Source organism: Vigna radiata, chromosome 5 (genome assembly GCF_000741045.1).
Source record: "Vigna radiata var. radiata cultivar VC1973A chromosome 5, Vradiata_ver6, whole genome shotgun sequence".
In the NCBI taxonomy this organism is placed as follows: domain Eukaryota; kingdom Viridiplantae; phylum Streptophyta; class Magnoliopsida; order Fabales; family Fabaceae; genus Vigna; species Vigna radiata.
In genome coordinates, this window is record NC_028355.1 from 6,249,038 (window position 1) to 6,255,885 (window position 6,848).

A 6,848-nucleotide genomic window follows, 5' to 3' on the forward strand; every position below is an offset into this window, starting at 1 on the left:
AAGTGCTTGTGTGAGGAAGAGGGCCTTTGTGACTTATGTGCCTGTGTAAGCGATTACAGACAGGTTGTAATCGCTTACCAGTGCCTTCGCACCAAAAGTCCAACGCTGCTCCCTGCCTCTGGTAGAAAGGGCTCCTAGTGTGTGGTGGGTACTAACTTGGTTAGAATTTAAGTTATAATTTTGAGATTATTGGTTGTTTTTTGAGGACCAACAACTGGTTAGGGGTTTGTGAGGTTTTTTATCCAAGTGCATGTGTGATTAAGATGGACTTTGTGACTTATGTGGCCGTGTAACCGATTACATAGTGGCTGTAATCGCTTACGAGTGCCTCTGTACCAAAACTCCAACGCTGCTCCCTAACTCTGTTAGAGGGGGCTTCCCAGTGTTTTTTGGTACTAACTTGGTTAGAATTTAAGTTATGATTTTGATATTACTGGTTTTTTTTAGAACCAACAACTGGTTAAGGGTTTGTGTGGTTTTTTATCCAAGGGCATGTGTGAGGAATATGGACTTTGTGACTTATGTGCCCGTAAAATCGATTACATAGTGGCTGTAATCGATTACCAGTGCCTCTGTCCCAAAAGTCTAACGTTGCTCCCGACCTCTGGTAGAGGGGGCTCCCCAGTGTGTGGTGGGTACTGACTTGGTTAGAATTTAAGTTATGATTTTGAGAATACTGGTTGTTTTTTGAGGACCAACAGCTTGTTAGGGGTTTGTGTGGTTTTTTGTCCAAGTGCATGTGTGAGGAACATGGACTTTGTGACTTATGTGCCCGTGTAATCCATTACATATGGGCTGTAATCGCTTACCGGTGTCTTTGTACCAAAAGTCCAATGCTACTCCCTACCTCTGGTAGAGGGGGCTCCCTAGTGTATTGTGGGTACTGACTTGGTTAGAATTTAAGTTATGATTTTGAGCAACAAATTGTTTGGGGTTTGTGTGGTTTTTTATCCAAGTGCATGTGTGAGGAAGATGGACTTTGTGACTTATGTTCCCGTGTAATCGATTACCAAGAGGCTGTAATCGCTTACCAGTGCCTCTATACCAAAAGTCCAACGCTGCTCCCTACCTCTGGTAGAGGGGGCTCGCCAGTGTGGGGTCGGTACTCAGTTGGTTAGAATTTAAGTTATGATTTTGATATTACTGGTTGTTTTTTGAGCACCAACAACTGGTTAGGGGTTTGTGAGGTTTTTTATCCAAGTGCATGTGTGAGGAAGATGGACTTTGTGACTTATGTGCCCGTGTAATCGATTACTAAGAGGTTGTAATCGCTTACCAGTGCCTCTGTACCAAAAGTCCAACGCTGCTCCCTACCTCTGGTAGAGGGGGCTCCCCAGTGTGTGGTGGGTACTGGCTTGGTTAGAATTTAAGTTATGATTTTGAGATTACTGGTTGTTTTTTAGGACCAACAACTAGTTAGGGGTTTGTGTGGTTTTTTATCCAAGTGCATGTGTGAGCAAGATGGACTTTGTGACTTATGTGCCTGTGTAATCGATTACAGAGAGGCTGTAATCGCTTACCAGTGCCTCTGAACCAAAAGTCCAACGCTGCTCCCTACCTCTGGTAGAGTGGGCTCCCCGGTGTGTGGTGGGTACTAACTTGGTTAGAATTTAAGTTATGATTTTGAGATTACTGGTTGTTTTTTGAGGACCAACAACTGGTTAGGGGTTTTGGAGGTTTTTTATCCAAGTGCATGTGTGAGGAAGAGCAACTTTGTGACTTATGTGCCCGTGTAATCGATTATAGAGTGGCTGTAATCGCTCACTAGTCAAAAAACAGAAAGTGGATTTTTCCACTGGTAAGCTATTACAAGGCTCCTTTAATAGATTACACGTGCATCAGACATGTGTCAATGGTGTAGTATGTCCCCTCTGAACCTAGGAACACCTGTACTTGGTCTTCCATCCATATAGGGGTGACAGAATTGGACATTTGTTATAACAATCACAAAGGATGACTATTAAATAATACTATCGAACAACAAATGAAATGAAAATAACATTCATAATTCGAATAACCACTTTATTTATTTATTAAGAATCAAAATAATTCTTCCAAATACAAATTACATAGATAAATAAAGTCTTGGACTATTCCAGTGTAAGGAGTTCTACAAGCTTTGCTTTTGTAACACTTTCGGCGTAGTCCTTCCTTCATAACGGTTTCATGGCTGTAAATTCCTCCCTCACATGCAAAGTCATTGTAATTGTCATGTTCTTTACATGGTGTACTGTAATCACCATCATCTTTATTATTCTCTTCAAGCAGCTCGGCCTGCAATGCAAATAACTCTTCTTCAAGTTCTTCAAATAGAGCATCTTGTTCCTTTAAAGCACCATATATGTTTTTGGTGTTTCATATTGCTTGTTGACTTTCTTCGTTTCTTCAAATCCTCGCCAGTTGGATTAACTGATGCTTTCATAAATGTCTCACTCATTTCTTTCCTTGATACACCACAATCATCAAACATCTGCAAATTCATGACAATTATCATTGTATAAAACCATTCATTCAAACAAGTTACCTAAATTGTGGAACTTGTAGTTTGATATAATCTCCAACCTCTAAGATGATTATGCACCTCTTGCTTAATATTAGTAATTAGTAATGAAGTGATTTTTAAATAAAATGTTCTAGTGATTATTATTTAGACATGTTAAAAAAGAAGAATCTAATTTATGTTTGTTTACAATCATAAGAATTAATTTTCTTTAAAAGCAGCAGTTGATTCTACAAGAAGCTAATCAAAGCAGCTTCCGATTCTTATCATATTTTAATATTTTTTAATATATATATATATATATATATATATATATATATATATATATATATTCATGATATCATATAGTAAACAAGAAATGATCATAAATGTTAGTTATGTAAGTATGAATCCTGCAGAAGGATTTAATTATTGAAATGATGAGTGATGAAAATTGGAGGAGTCTGGGAGTAAATGGTGGGCTGGTTTTGGCTGCATCTGCATCACCATTGTTTTGCTATACGCCAACTTTATCATTATCTTTTCTGTTACAAGGTTAAATCACACAAGGTTATAATAAAGACAATACTATATAAAAATATCAACTTGCCAATTGTTGCTTAACATAAACTTAAATAGTAAATATTTATTGAAAGAAGTAACTGTTATGCAGTTTGTTTTGAGACTTGTAAATATTTTTCATCAAAATATAACCATGGTCTGTGTTTCAATAATATTAATGACATTAACATGATATCTGTCAGAAAAACTATAAGATGATAATCTTCTTAATCTGTATTTGATTCTTTTGCTTCATTTTTTATGCTTTAAACTTGTTTCCAATATTTGTTGACTGTTAATTTGTCACTTTTAATCAATGAGTGGCAAGGAGTATTACAAAACAGGATTAACTTCAGATAGAGCCTCCTATTTCTGAGTAAAGTGTGATTTAGGTTCGATAAAATATGGACAAAATGGTTTTGGACCTTAGTTCCTACATTTTAAAAACAGTAGTTTTGGATCCTGTATTTATGAAATATGATGAATTTTCCGTCTTTAGTCCCATAATTCATTTTAGTTTGACCAAGTACAAGATTCACCATATGTTAGAAAATGAAAGGATTACACCACAATTTTTGAATGGTATGTACTAAATCCAATTTTAACTAAATATTGAGTTACCTAACCTATTTTATCCTATTTCTTTTCCATGTAACGAAAAAGGAAGGAATAAAAGTCCTTCAGTAACAATAAAATTATGTGAAAGTCAAACTTACATCTTCCAACACCAAATAAAAAGGAAAAGTTACCAAATAAAAAGATTGGTCCACAAATGAAAGGCAAGCAAAATACAGTACACTTGTATGGAAAAGAAAATGTTTTAAATGGATTGAAAGATTGTCAAAATAATAAATAATGGATGCAACTAGCATATGAATCTAGATAGACTAAACTCTGAGGAACGAAATCCAAGCAAGGTCATAATTCATATTATAGCCAAAAATAGGTGATACAGGGTATGGTTTAAAATCCAAAAATTATTGCAATGAGTTTCAGAATATACAATCCCTCTCACTCGCACATATATAAGGAAGGGTTACTCCATGACAGATTTCAATATAAAAAAATGTGTGGGCCATCCAGACAGAGAAAGGTTCAAAAGCTTCAAGAAAATTAACATACCAGCTTAACAGCCATCTTCTCTCCAGTTTATATATTAACACCTAACATGAGACAAAATATAACTTCAACATTTTTTACACCAATAGAAACGTAAAACGATAAAGTATGAAACATCAAAACAAAACAAAACAAAAAGGGAAAAGAAACATAAACATACCTAAATAGAGCTCCCCAAAAGACCCGTTCCCAATTTAAACTTGCCATCAATCACGTGCTCCATGATGGGATGACAAAGATTGCTTACCACTTTTCAACGCTTTAGATAAATGGTAACACCGAGAACAACTTCAAAGAAAATGGATTGAGATAGAGCTTCAGAGAAAATGGATCGAGAGAGAGCTTCAGAGAAAATGAAAAACCTAAAATGGAGAGAGATAAAGCATTCCAAGAACAAAGTCTGATTAAAACGATTGAGGGTGTTTTCGGAATACCACAAAAAACACCTTTTTCATATCAGTTTTTTAGTTGAAAAAAAAATTAAAAATGGCAAATAGAATCATGACGCATGGCGTTGGCAAATCGTTGGCAAAAATTCGTTGTCAACATATCGGCTTCCAAAGAAATTACATTCACGCAGATACCAAGCAAGTAAGAGCAAGTAAATTTACCTTGAGCTTTCTTCATCTGCATCCAATGTTGCTATATCTTCTCCCAAAACAACTGGATAAAACTTGCTCAAATCTTTCCCTTTATATAAACTCTGACCCTATATGAGGAAATAAAATATAATATTGCGTCTGCATTGCAAATGGTTAAATGGAAAACAGGGAATCAAAATAGAAAACATAACATGTATGGACAAAACAAATCCCTCACCTACATAATATTAGGAGCTAAAAGTGCATAACAGTTATCACTAAGCAATTTGCACTAACTGTTAGAAGAAAAGATTAACTGCAACAGAATGCTCATAAATCAATGTTATCTATGGTTTGTTAGGTTCACTACATAAATATAAGAATCAAATAAACAAGGTATTTCATACCTCTGCTGCATGTGGAAGCTCATAGTGGACAACAATTCTAACACTAGAAATATCAAAACCCCTGACAGCAACATCAGTAACAACAAGTATGTCATTTTCATTTTCCCAAAAGCGATCAAGGGCCTATATTAAACCAGCGTGTAAACAACAAAATGGTGAGGGAAATATAATGCAATATTGGATTAAATGAATAAATTGCTCGATAATAAGATAATTAATTTCATCAAATTTTAAGGATATGATTGTCATGCCCCATGAAAACACAGAAAAATTAGACCCACACAATCCACATATGGATGGATAATACACAGTCGCGAATGGTTTGACATCTGTTCTACTCTTTTAACGGTAACGTTGAAAAAAAAATTAAAGAAAATTGATGAGTCGATATTTTATTTATTTCACTTAGTTTATTGTGCTAGAATTAATCAGGAAATTGTGTTTAATTGTCCAGTATTTTTCCGTTTTTGGTAATTGTGCTTAATTTGACCGGAAATTCTAATTTTAATTAATTTGAATTTTCTGAGCTAATTATTTGCATTATTATTTTCAGGGAAAATTTTGGAAATACAAATTGGGACATTTGGAGTCACATCAATTTATTCAAGACTCTCCACAAAGACAATTTAGAATTAATTAAATTTTAATTTAGTATATTAGGCTTTTTAAACCAAGTTTTGTAATTTTGGGCCAATTTTTGGTAGTGTAGACTAAGCCCAATTGTAGAGTAGGATGATTTGACACTTTACTCCACCCATTTTTCATGACACATACTAGGCCCTAGGGATTGCAGCCGTAACACACTCTGCAGATTTTACTTTTCATTTTTTGGCTCCTTAAACGTTCCTACAATGTGAGAACTAAGGCTCACGGGTTTTGATGGACATTCCGTTTTTAATTTTGGAGGGCATAGGATTTTGTTCTTTTTCATTGAGGTGTCACATCCACCAAGCACAAGTCCAGCGGAGGATTTTGTCTTCATTTTAGAAGCTCACGTAAGGAGGTGGTGTCGGGAGGATTCATCCAGGAGAAAGGAGAGCTGCACGGTGCATTTCATTTTAATTTTCATGAATGAAAAATTGGTGCAGCAGGAAGTTGCCGCATGGGTCCCTTCCTTTGGGCTGCGTTGGTTTCTTTAATCAACATTGAGAACTTGGGCTTTTAAGCAGCACATTCATTTTCTTTTTGGAAGCAAGCGTTCATTTAATTGGCTAGATAGTGGTGCACGGCCTTGGAGTTACACATTTGACGTCTTGGTAGGAGGCTTGCTTTGGAAGAGAGATATAAAGGGTGCTGGAACGTCTAGAGGTGACGATCATTTTGCTGAAGAAAGATTTCTTTTTCTATGCTTTGAATCATGTTCACGGTCTGGGATATTGGTTGAATGAAGGAGAATTTTTTTTGCTCTTTCCTTTTTATTAGTTGCAGCATTTTTTTTATTGTTTTTTTTTTATAGTTTTCTTTATTGAATTGAAGAGATATATTTCACATTTGGGTTTGGAATGTTTTCTTTGAAAACTTGAATAGCACTTGGTGTCACGGACTTGATACCTTTCCTTAGCTGGAGAAAGTTTTAGAAGCACATTTCAATCATTTAATTAACATCCGATGGGCTGATTCACGCTCCTGCCATTTGTCAAATTCCATTTAATTCCTTGCCTTAAAAAACCTGGTGCCGAGGCAGTGATTTACATTATTTTG

At 35.5% G+C, this 6,848-nt stretch overlaps 1 long non-coding RNA gene across 1 annotated transcript; it reads right to left on the minus strand.

The window, feature by feature from the left end:
• Nucleotides 1-2,049: 2,049 nt before the first annotated feature.
• Nucleotides 2,050-4,512, minus strand: LOC106760778. Its single transcript, XR_001375663.2, has 3 exons — nt 4,320-4,512; nt 4,163-4,203; nt 2,050-2,470 (listed from the first exon to the last, which is right to left on the minus strand). It is a non-coding gene; the product is annotated as an uncharacterized LOC106760778 (long non-coding RNA).
• Nucleotides 4,513-6,848: the final 2,336 nt, after the last annotated feature.